Source organism: Periplaneta americana, chromosome 2 (genome assembly GCF_040183065.1).
Source record: "Periplaneta americana isolate PAMFEO1 chromosome 2, P.americana_PAMFEO1_priV1, whole genome shotgun sequence".
NCBI lineage: Eukaryota > Metazoa > Arthropoda > Insecta > Blattodea > Blattidae > Periplaneta > Periplaneta americana.
In genome coordinates this window covers 553,740-566,821 of record NC_091118.1, presented here as the reverse complement: position 1 = coordinate 566,821, position 13,082 = coordinate 553,740, and the positions used below count along the sequence as shown (strand labels likewise).

At 35.2% G+C, this 13,082-nt stretch overlaps 1 long non-coding RNA gene across 4 annotated transcripts in view; it reads right to left on the bottom strand.

Annotated features, from left to right (window-relative positions):
* The window catches only part of LOC138711692 (uncharacterized), a 44,511-nt gene that overhangs the window by 16,304 nt on the left and 15,125 nt on the right, over window positions 1-13,082 (bottom strand). For all 4 annotated transcript variants that reach the window (XR_011335425.1, XR_011335426.1, XR_011335427.1 and 1 more), the window contains one exon: window positions 10,211-10,333. This is a non-coding gene — a long non-coding RNA (uncharacterized lncRNA). The remainder of the gene's footprint in view (window positions 1-10,210; window positions 10,334-13,082) is intronic.

Below are 13,082 nucleotides of genomic sequence, written 5' to 3'. Positions count from 1 at the left end.
TAATCACACTGTATGTATATATATATATATTTAGAAAAGCTGTAAGTTTCATAAGTCATGACTAATATGTATAAAAGAAATGTCAATAAGAAAACTTCAGAGCTTACCCACACAAAAATTACACTGCACGCCCTTGCTTTATACAATACCACTCACCCAGTGATGATATTCAAAAAGTTTAACAATCAGTAATGTATGTTAAACATATACTGTATATGTCCATGGTAATTGCAAATATTACCTAGAAAAATTTAACAACCGGTTCGTCAATACTGGTGCGAGCCGGCCGAATATCACCACTGCACTCACCTAACGAACAAGTTGTTTATTTCAGTCAGGGTATTAAAGAAGCCATGAACAAAAAAGAACATACTGCAGTTGTTTTCGTTGATTTCAAATCTGCTTATGACAGCATATGGAGGAGTAGCCTAAGCTTGTAGACAAATTGCACAAAATAGGAATCTGAGGTAATATGCTCTGTTAGTTACAAGACTTTATCACACAGCGATTCAACACAGTTAAATATCAGTCATAGTTTTCAAAATACAAACACACAGCTATGGGTGTACTTCAAGGAGCAGTGTTGAGTACAACATTATTTAATATATTTATCAACGATCTTCCTAAATATTTGGCAAAAAAGTAAAGTTTGCATTTTTTGCTGATGACCTCGTCATCTGGATTTCAAAACCAAAGAATAAGCTCAAGTCATTGGAAACCCAAATTAACACAGCTATCACTAAATTGGAATATTGGTGCTCTACTAACCTAATGCAAGTAAATGCAGACAAAACTAAATATCAAATATTCACAAATGTCACTAAACCAGTTAACATAAACATCAAGCTTAATGGACTTCCCTTACAAAGAGCAATCAATTCACAATATCTAGGAGTCATATTTGATACTGGTAACAAATTATCTTGAAAAGATGATATTAATACTGTAATAGAAAAAGCCAAAAAGAGATTAAATCTGTTAAAAAGATTAGCTGGCTGCAAATGGGGAAGCCAGAGATGTACCGGTACACTAAATTCCACTTATATGTACATGAAACCTGTCCTCAAATATTGTAGTGAAATACTCATCACATGCACCCCACAACAATGAAATAAATTAGAAAAATTTCAAAACCAAGCAGTACATTTAATTATAGGTGCAGGGAAATCCACACCAACAGATTCAATGAGACAACTTACTCAACAAAAGCCACTGATACACGACTTTCAAGAACAAGCAGAAATCCGGTATGAGAAATTAATTAGACTGTCTAATGCAGACTATTGGAGAAAATACAAAATCTTCCCTAAGTTACTAAATTAAACACACAAGAAGGATTTATGCAGAAAGTTAAAAGATTACAAACGCATCTCATTCCCCAAACTAACATTGAAATGTCACAAATCCGACAAAATCCCTTGGAATACATAACTATTCAAACTGGAAACAACTTATTGGAACCAAACCAAACCAAATGCTCTTCCCTTAAACATATCCAAAACAACTGTTGTTCCGTTTTCACTAAGGTCCAATGGTCTTAAATCTCCTCAATCTTCTTGTAGGCTCAAAATTCGTCATTCTTATTGTTCTTCTTAAAATTGTGAATGTCCTATATTAACCGAATCCTCAGAAGTTAGGAATTTAGGCATTACAATTGACCAACATTTACGATGGAATAAACGTACTACATATTCATGCAATAGATTACGTAAAACTTTATATCTTTGTTATACTTCAGTCATATTTACCAGTCAATATTTTTTTCGTCTCATTTACTTAACTTTATTTCAATCCATTCTCCAATGTGGAATTTTAGGATGTGGAAATGCTTGTAATTCTAATTTCACTCCACTAATACTTATTCAGAAAAGAATAATTAAAATAAACCAATTGATTACTCATCCGAGCTTTTGTTCACTGATTTTAATGTTTTGAAAATTAAACAGATTTACTATATTGCCTTATTAAACTTCATAGATAAAAATCGTAATAAATTCAAATTGTATCATCATAAATATGTAACTAAAAGATCTGATTTTATACGACTAGAGGAAACGAAGTGTTTAACAAGCCCAGCTCTTAGCTATGATACCTACTATGGTCCAAGGTTATACAATAAAATAATTGAAAAATACCCAAATTTGGAAAATTTTAGTATAAAAAATTTAAAAAGTAGCGTTAGGAATTTCATTTTTAAAGAATATACATAGGTTGGATAAAAAGTAATGGCAGCACTGCTGTCACGTGACGATGGTGCATTCGAGAGCTGCCAGCTGTGTGGACATGAACAAGGACTGTTAGATGAGTTAGTGCAGCCAGCGGCGACAATACTCCATCAATTTACTGCAGTGTGTAGAACGTTCACTTTCATAGGGATAGTGCGAGCACCCTACGACCATCCTTACAATACTAGAGCAACATTCCTGGATCAAAATTGAAATGGCACGAGGTCATAGTGCACAAGAATGTTTTCAGGGACTGCGTGAAGCATATGGCGATGCAGCGTTGCCATATCGCACAGTTGCACGATGGGTTAAAGCGTTCCGCGAAGGCCTTGTTGCACCGGTACCAAAGGGAAGGTGACTACTTTCTTGGACGAATCGTCGCTATGGACGAAACCTGGACTCGCTCGTATGAACCAAACTTGAAATGTCAATCAAATGAATGGAAGCATCCTGGTTCTCCTTGTCCAAAGAAAGTGCGCCCTACACAAAGTGCTGTGAAGATGTTCATTGTGGCGTATGACATTGATGGGGTAATACTGCACCACGCTGTACCTCCAAGGCAGACGGAAAGCGCGGACTACTGGAACATCCACCGTACTCACCCGATATGATCCATGCAATTACGATCTTTTCACCAAAGTGAAAGAACCACTGCGAGGGACCTGATACAATATCAGAGATGAACTTATCCATACTTTAGGGTGGTCAATACAGAACATCAACAAAGATGGACACGCTGATGGTGTACGACGCCTTCCAAACATTTGGCAAAAGGTAATAAATAAGGGGGGCGACTATATAGAAGGTACGTAAATGTTGTACCCCTGTGAATAAAGCCATGTCGGAAATATCGAACTGTTGCCATTACTTTTTATCCAACCCTAGTATGTTAATTTAATATGTGTATGTATTTGTATGATTTAAATTGTTAAAATTGAAATTGTATTTTATTCCTATAATTGTTTTTTTCTTGACCCACTTTGTGTCAAATAATTATCTTTGTTTGTGTTAAGTATGTGTTTAGATAACTCCCTGAGCACGAGTTTTTTACTCCTTCAGGTAAGAATTAAGAGTGTATTTTTGCACATGTTATTTTACTAACAATAAACAATTGTTAAAAACGATACAAATCCAAACGTAGCAAAATAATTAATAGTGAATATCGTTGTGAAACCTGGCTACACATTTACAGCGATTGATCTTTACTAACCGATTTTGATGCTGCAGGAGCTGGAGGAACTTATAAATTTTTCTCTATAAAGAAGTCAGGAAGGACTCCACACAACTTCTCAGTGCTGCACCCTGATCAAGCAGCTCCAAAAACTGGCAAGAAAATAGTTGTGCAATAGGTTCCAGCGCACTGCGCATTACAGGGAATGAATTGGTGGGCAACTGGCTGCGAAAGGCTGCACCGTAACACAAAACATGTTACTCAAAAATCATTTATTTCTGTCACATTAAATAAAAAAATTCAATACAAACAAAAATTTCTGAACAGAATAAAGGAATCAGCTAAAGATAAATCATGGGAACCCCTCCTCCAAAATATAAACATCATCCCTGAAGAACCAAGAAATTCAGCAGTGACAGCCTTCTACCTTCTGACCGGGCATGATTCTTTGGCAGCTCATTTACATAGAATCAGCATCTCCCTCTTACCCAATTGTGTGTTATGTGGAAAGGACGTAATCATGGATAAGTACCACCCGGAAAATTGAGAAGCCTTGCCTGTTCACCTCAACATCACGGAAAAATACTAGACTGCAAGAGAGCTAATGGCTTCATTGCCATGATACCAGAACTTTGGCTACAAACCAACCAACCAACCATATTGGTTTTCTCTGAATGAGCTGCGTTTTGAGTATTAGTTTGATCAAAAGTGAATATGTGTTGTGCATATTAATTTTGTGTAAAATGGCACATTGAAGTCATTATTTGTAGAATTAAAAGAGAAACTGTAGGCCCTATTCAAGTTGGATGTATGAAACAAAATGTGCTTACAAAGACAGAAGATCGACACCGAATTTACATATTAAAAAAGCACATGGAGGAAAACAAAGTATAAATTTTCAATTTTCATGATATAAGAAATATGCTTCGCTAACAGAGTGTTATGAGACATATCGTCGTTGTTCCTGCAATAACTCCTATGTGACATATTTATCATTTTTAGGTTTTTGCTCTATTAAATAACTTAAATAGTGATACAGCAAATAATAAAATCTCCTATTTGCAATTATATTTCTTTCTTTCGAAAATGTAAGAATTCACAGTCTTCTATGTACGGCTGCCATAGGCTGAATAAATGTGTTTTTTCTTCCTACTGAAAACTTTTATATTTTGCACATAGGAGTTATTGCAGGAACAACAACGATATACGAGTATCTGTATTCTCTTCTGGGGTGAAAATGAGTGGACCTCACCTTCTTGAGGGGTCTGTCACAAAAAGAAATGATAGAAAAGCCGAGAATCTTCTGCTATATAAAAATATATAAAGTAAGCAAATTTTTTCAGCTTAGGCTACCCAGTATTTATACCTTAGCTTCATCACTGATATGTAGAGCCCGGATTTTATGTAATTACATATTTTGTTCCTATATACAGTGATGGACAAAAGTATTCGGGAAAGTAATAATTAGCTTTTAAATTACTTGTAGGTGGGAATGTAATGAAGAGAAATGAGAATGCTTCTGAAAATAAATAATTGTATTGTCATATGTTATAAATGTATACAGAAAATAAATAATTGTATTGTCATATGTTATAAATGTATATAGAAAAACATTGTATGATTTGGCTACAAGAAGCTTGGACAAAAGTATTCAAAAATAGACACAAAATATAAACAAAACAAACATTAGTACTTAGTTGCCCACCATCTCCTGCGAATGACTTCTTTCAATCGTACAGGCATGGAAGAAACTAATTTTTCAGTGACATTCCGCCCTATGTGATGCCATTCCTCTAGAAGTTTCTGTCTGAGATCATTCCTGTTGGATATTCGATGTTTCCGGACTCGTTTCTGCAGTTCAGACCACAAATGTTCGATTGGATTCAAGTCAGGGGATTGGGGTGGAGTGTGCAAAGTGTGAGGTGTATTGTAGACAATCCACAAACGAAAAATTTCTGCGGTATGTTTTGGGTCATTATCTTGTTGAAAATAATAATCCCCTAAAAGACCAAGTTTATCTGCACTCTTCTTAAGATTGTCCTGGAATATCTGCATGTACTTGAACTTGTCCAAGGGTAAATTGTCAGTAAATACCAGTTCTCCTACACCAGTGGCCGACATGCACCCCCACACCATGACATCTCCACCTCCATGCTTAACTGTTGATATAATATTCTTCTAGTCTAATTCTGTGTTCGGTTTTCTCCCATCAGAATGAAATATATTAAATTTACTTTCATCTGAAAATATAACTTTGTTCCAGAACCCTGCAGCTTTGTCGACAAATTCATTTGCGAACAGTAGTCTCTTCTATTTATTTACCTTACTTATACAGGGTTTCCTCCATGGCACCCTGGCATTGTACCCGGCCCGGTGAAGAGCTCTGGCTACCATTTTAGGATGAACATCTGTACCAAAATCGTCCTGTAAATTAGCTGCTATTTCTGATGCACTCACCTTTGGATTTTTCTTCACTGTCTTAATAATCTCCCTTTCTTTCCTGTTGGTTAGCTTCCGTGGACGACCTGTGCGCTCTCTATTTATTAATGTCTTCCGTTCTCTAACATTTTTTATAATACTGCACACTGTAGAACAGCTTCTGTTGACAGCATTTGCAATTTCGGCATACGTCTTCTGTTGTTTGTGTAAATTTATAATACAGTAATTCTTCTTTCTTGAATAGTTGTCTCTTTACCTTTACGTCCCATTACACTAGCACGTGTTACAGCTTTGCGTGTTAGGAGAATATTGTGACTCGTTTGTCTATCGACTGCATCAAAACGATGGTTGAAGCACTAGCGAATGTATACAGCATTTTTGTCTCCACGATTGCAATATTCGAATAATCCTGTCCTAGCATATTATGGTTCAAACGATTGCTAGTCGCTTTATGTTCAGTTTGGCACCGATTTCTCTGTATAGATAGAAACAATAAGGAATTATGTTATGATAAAAAGAAAAATTAGTACAATTATAACGTTAATTCGTCAGAATGTTTAATTTAATGAAGATAAAGGGTTCATACGAATATTTCTGTCCATCACTGTATGTAGCTATAAGGAAAGCTAAAATGTTGGCGAATCATATCAAAGAGATCATTATTCCAATGTTTTAAAGTTACATATTTTTACACATTTTGGTGCATAATAAATATTTTGGCATATTTCACATATTTTGAAAGAATACGCATTTTTTTCACCAATTTTCCCTCTACTTAATTCTTAAGTTATATGTTTTAAAATTGTTTATAAAGCTTATTTCTTCGTCTCCAGTGCGTAAATATAATTTAATAATTGAAAATAGTAACGTATTCTGTGAAAAAATGGACATTTGTTTGCAATGCTAATAGTGTGTATATCCCTTAAGAAGTAACGGTAAAGTAGGATCAAATACCACTGCGAAGGGTGGGTCATTGTACTGCTAACGCGGTGAAGGAAAAAGTGAAAGTTACCCTATGGGTATAACCATTTCCCACAAACATCTCCAATCAATTGCTCTAAAAGAAAACAATAGTTTTTTTTTTTCTGTTTTTTTATGAAGCTTATTTTGACATCAGGTGATACAAATAGCTAGTCTACTGCTGGATTTCAATTGACGATTCCTTTACTACGACGGTAAAATCGTGCTATGCAAAGTGTGTGGCGAACACATTGGTTGCTCCATGAAGTCACAGTTAGAACAGCATTTAAAAATTGAACTTCATGTGAGAAATAAAAAACGTGCTCCGTTGAAAAGAAACAAGTTCTTGTTACACAAGTGGTGGTGCAACATTCTTCGTCTTGTACCAGTGAATTTAATAAAAATTTGTGCGTGGCAATGGTTGCTGCAAACATACCATGGTATAAACTTGGAGTTCCAAAGTTTCAAGCTTTCCTACGCAAATACCGCAACTTCAATATTTCGCATGAATCAATACTCCATAAAAATTATTTGAACTCCTGCTACATTGACACAATGGAAACGATTAGAGCTGAACTTGATGATTTCTACTTATGGGTTGCCACTGACGAGACGATCAATGACAGCAAAAAATATGGAAAAAAATATTCAATTATTAATTGCGCCACCAAACAATAATTAATTGAGGTTGAATCACATGTGCACCTGTAATTTTTCATTAGTGTGCAAAAATACATCCAATAAAGTTTAATTTTTAAGTTACATATTTTTTATTTATTACTAGGGCAAGGCATTTAATGACCTATAAATTGGTAAAAAATGCAAAATAAAAAATGCATTTATGACCTAAAAAATACAAAAAATGACCTAAAAAAAAACAAAAAAATGACCAATAAAAAGTAAAGCATTGCCAATGAAAATACTTTTAATTACGTTAAGTACTCACTTGATTACTGAACTACATAAAATTAAAAAAAATCCATGTTACAGTACCTTGTATTGCAGAAAATTCATTTCAAGTGCACTTTTACAACAATTTTGAATTGCAGTTAACAATCAAAACTTGGCGGAGATTTTCAAACAAAAATGATTGTCTATTGTCTGCTAGTACCGACTTATAAACGGAAAAGCTTCTCTCTACTTCAACGGAAACAATTGGAGCAAACTAAAAGCAAGCAATATCTCCTGGATTTAATTCACAGTCAGGAAGAGAAAAATTGTCACCAGACAAAGCTCTGCCAATTGAACACAATGTTGTGTACCCCCTGTTCTTGCTTAGACAGTTTTTCATTTTCATTGACACTGCATCACCCACTTTACCACATGCACGGCTCAAATCATTCACCACTTTATCCACTATTTGTAGCTGTTCCACTAATGTCACTTGGGATTTTGCCAGTGCAGTTATGACATCAGGAAGGAATCCAAAATTAGTATTTATGTAAGAAAGTTTACCAGCAATTTCTTTATCAGCTAACAGTTCTTGCGCCTTTTTTATTGACACTGACTCACCATTATCAAAAGAATCAACCACTTTCTTCACAACATCGAAATTCTTGCAATAATAACTGCAAGCTTGGAGCCATGTTCCCCATCTAGTCAAAACAGGTGAAAATGGCAATTGGATTTCTGGAGCTTCTGTTTTGAATGCTGAAATTCGAGAGGGGACTTTCAAGAATACTTTCTTCACGCATCCAATTAATTTATCCACTTCAGGAAAATTTGCACGTACTTCTTCTGCAACCCGGTGTAATGCATGCGCTAAACACGTCACATGTACCATTTTTGGGTACAGTGCACTTAAAGAAGCAGCTGCTTTCATCATGTAGGGTGCTGCATCTGTTATAAAAAGCAATACATTGGAATTTCGAATCCCATCAGGCCAAAGTATTCTCAATGCATGGTCAAATACTAAGCTGATCGTCGAGCAGTTGACTTTGTCCAGACGCTCACAATGTAGTAGAAATTGTTCTCCAGGGCTGCGTGCTTCTAAAACTCCAACAATAACATTAGCTACATAACAGCCCATAGAGTCTGTTGTCTCGTCAATGGATACGAATACATTTCTTTCTCCAATCATTTCTCTTATTTTTTTCAAAGTTTTGTCATAGCACCGAGCTATGTATGTTCTTCTCAATGTTCTAGGATCTGGAATTAATTTTCCGGTCTCCTCTTCTAAGAAAGTTCGGAGCTTAGGATGATTCAGTTTGTGAAGTGGAATATCAGCCGATAGAAAAGCTTCGCATAGTTTCTCACAAAATGGCGAAAACGTTGAACACGTATCCCCCAGAAGCATTTGCTGTAAGTTTACACTGGATTTATTTTCAAGTCTCTGCAGGCCACGTTTATGTTTCTCCCGTGACATGTGTTGTTCTATCATATACTTTTTTTCAGCAGCCACTCTCCATTGAAAAAATATTTTCTCCATATTTTGAAACAAATGCCTTTAATTTAACACTAGCAGTTTCCTTTACTTTAGGCATTTTGCTCTTGACCTGTTCACACAGACGACTAGAAACAACTGACCACCTCAATTAACAGCATAACAATGCCAGTTTACCTGGAGAAAGGAATCTCTGTGGGAGTGTGGGTAAATTCCTAGAAGTGGGCAAGTTCATTATGCCTTGAAAAATAGGGGTACAAGCTAGCATACGCTCTAGGAATTTGAATAAAATTCCTAGAAGTGGGCAAGTTCATTATGCACATACCTTGAAAAATAGGGGTAGAAGCTAGCAAACATCTACTTAATTCCAAGAAATTGTATTGACAAGGAAAATACTGAATTATAATAAAAATCTCAAATCAAATACAAATAATGTCACAGCCTTCCTAAAAAGTGTAAAAAATGCTCAAAATAACCTAAAAATTGCTAAAAAATGACATCCGTAAAAAAATTAAGAAAATGCAAAAAAATGCCCTAACGAATTGCTTTTATTTAACCCGGTTTTTAATGTCATACATTTCCATATATGCTAGCAATGTTTAAACCTTCATAAGAAAAAGATGTAAAATCATTAATTACCTTGCCCTATTTATTACATATTTATCTACATATTTTGCCACTTTATGTACAGTACATATTTCTCATTTCCATATTACATAAAATCCGGGCTCTACTGATATGTGTGTCAATTCATTATTATGTACTAAAAGGAAGGTGGGTATAAAGCAGATAATAATAACACATACGTATTTCCTTGTGGAAGTGAAATAAAATAAAGTTCTTAATGGAAAGCTTACAGTCCCAAAGCTGATATGAATATATCTTGTCTACAAAGTAAAGAAGTATGTGTTTAAAAATTGATTTCAATAAATGTTTGTCAGATGAAGAGCCAGTGTTATAACATTTATAAAAGGTCTGTCAGCAACATACATTTTGATTTATGTAACTTATATATACTAAAGTATTACTTACTTTCAATACCAGTACTTTTCTCAGTCTTAGAATCTCCTTGTTTTCCTTAGCAAGACTGTTGTGCAGAATATCTTATAGGAGATCCTCCTTTGAATCAGATAACTGCAATGCACCACTCGGCAGCTATGAAGAAGAAAAGAAAATAGTAATAATTATGCTGGAAAGAGTATGAGGCATTGTCGATACGTTGTATTAGGAGCAAACTTGAAATCGTGATTCTTTGTTGAGTTCACCCCTGCTATACGCAGTGCCTCATATATTCCATTGCTTTTTAAATCAATTTTCTGTATTTCTCCTTATACAGATTGAACCATAAGTAATATCATTAATTTCTCGTTCTCGTTCAGCAAAAGAATTTTACAATCTAGCAGGAAAGAATTGGGGATGCTCCAGGAATACTTTATAAACTACATTCAAAATGTTTATACAGTCAGTGCTGACATACTGCGGAGAAATTTTAATTACTTCACCTGTCATAAACGAAGTAGAATATGTTTAAAACCAAGCTCACAGGCCATTACTGGTGGAATCAAAACAACTCCATAGATTCTATGAGATTCCTCACTAATATTAACAGCATCAAAATGACAATAGAAGAAAAAGCACTGATTCAATATGAAAAACTTATCAGATTCCCAGGAAACAATTGGCATTCATACAGTCCTCTCTGTAGACTGAAAACTCAAAAAAGTTTCATATCCATGGTTCAAGAATTAAAACAGAAAATCAATATCCCGAATTTAAAAGAAAACTTACAAATTAAACCAAACCCTTTAACTCTATTACATATAGAATATAATCTAAATTTAACAGAAGAAATACTGAAATCAGAAGTAAACACTGAAATAATGAAACAATTGTCTTTAGAGACAATTAATATTAGGTACCCTCCACAAAACTGGCTTCATTTATACACCGATGGATCCTTGATCTCCAGAGAACAAGCCTGCTACTAAATCTACGTATTACTCTGTGAAAAGATTTATTAAATCTACATACTTAGACTTCAACAAACAAAATTTGATAACACAATCTCAAGGGGAAAAAATGGAACTCTCTGCATCATAATCCACAGTTAATTCCCGATTTACCACGAAAATCGTCTGTAGCGCATTTAGATTGGCAACAGGCCATGATTATGTGGCCAAACACCTGCATAGAATTGGAATATATCAGTCCCCTAACTGCCCATTGTGCAACTGAAACCAAGAAATGGATTCGGAACACCTCAAAATCTGTGCTTCAGTGGCTGACCATGATAATATCTTTGAAAAATATTGGAGTGCAAGAGGTCAAATGACTTTATTGTCATATGCCTGGCATTAGAAAACAACAACAATCTTACATTTATCCGGATTAAATTTGTGCACATTTGAAGAACAAAACTAAAATTCTTTCAATCATTCATTATCATAATTTTATTCATTGCTCTCTTAAATTGACTGAGTATATTGGGATTAAATCAGTGGCTTTCCCAAAACGTGCTATGAAATGTTTCATATAAAAAAATTTTTATCTCCAAAAGGAAGCAAAAACGAGCAAAATTGTATTAAACTGTTTTGTTTGAAATATCTCAAACAACTCCCTGAAATTATGGATATTACTTACTGTTCACTCTATGAATATTAAGCTCTAGTAGACTCACTGTATCATTTAATGATATTGAGTTGAATATTTGTTCTAGAGCTGAAATTGGCAACCCCTATTCCCTGTGTATTAGTTTCTTCTGGTCAGTAACAGGCTGGAAGGATATTAATAGAGCCTACTTTCAAATCTCCAATGTGTTTAAGCCAGAAAATTTATACTAAAGCCATTCTTATTTTTTTTAGCGTGTATAAGTTCTGTTCAACACTAAGTAATATCCCAGGAATTCGGTAGATACATTTTCAGGCCAGTTTTGTCATGCATATAATTCCTAAACTACGCGACACATTCCAATAAAGTAAATGGAGACCGACAGTAGGGTAAATGTATCCAACGTATCATTGAGTTGAGTGAGTCACATCATCTATCTTCACTGCGGTAGAGGGGAAGTTTAGGCACGAATTGGCAGGTCCCATAGTAGCCTTGGCAGTGTAACTCGAGAATGCGAAGTGATAGAACGCTCACAATTGTGTAAATGATTCGTAACGAACCAGGCTATAATCCCAACTGAGAAGCAATCAATAGTCGACAAGTGAAATTGAAAAAAATTCCAAAGTGCAATTGAATGAAGAGAGAAAATTCACAATGTCGAGACATATGCAGCGCAAAGGGGAGTGGGAGTGTAAGCAACGGAGAGTAAACGATACTGTACAATGGTTAAGTCCACATCTGTGGAGTAACGGTCAGCGCATCTGGCCACGAAACCAGGTGGCCCAGGTTCGATTCCCAGTCGGGGCAAGTTACCTGGTTGAGGTTCTTTCCGGGGTTTTCCGTCAACCCAATATGAGCAAATGCTGGGTAACTTTCGTTGCTGGACCCCGCACTCATTTCACCGGCATTATCATCTTCATCTCATTCAGACGCTAAATAACCTAAGATGTTGATGAAGTGTCGTAAAATAACCTACTAAAAAAATGGTTAATGTAGCAACCGACATATTTACTTTTAATGCATACAAGGTTAGGACAGAATTTCATGTAACTTCGAAAACGTTGAATTACATGACAAACAAAAATCTTTATCCCTCGCCATCTGTTGTACATGATTAGTTAAGAACTGCAGACCTGCCGTTAAAAAAAAACAATCCAAGCATCCCCTGCTTTGTAAATATTGATATTGTAACGGTATGTGTATGAATGATTTGTCTTTGTAATCCGGCAGGATGTAATGACATGTGTGATTGCTGTTTATTTATAATTTTAGAGCATGTGCGTTCAGAGAAAGATTT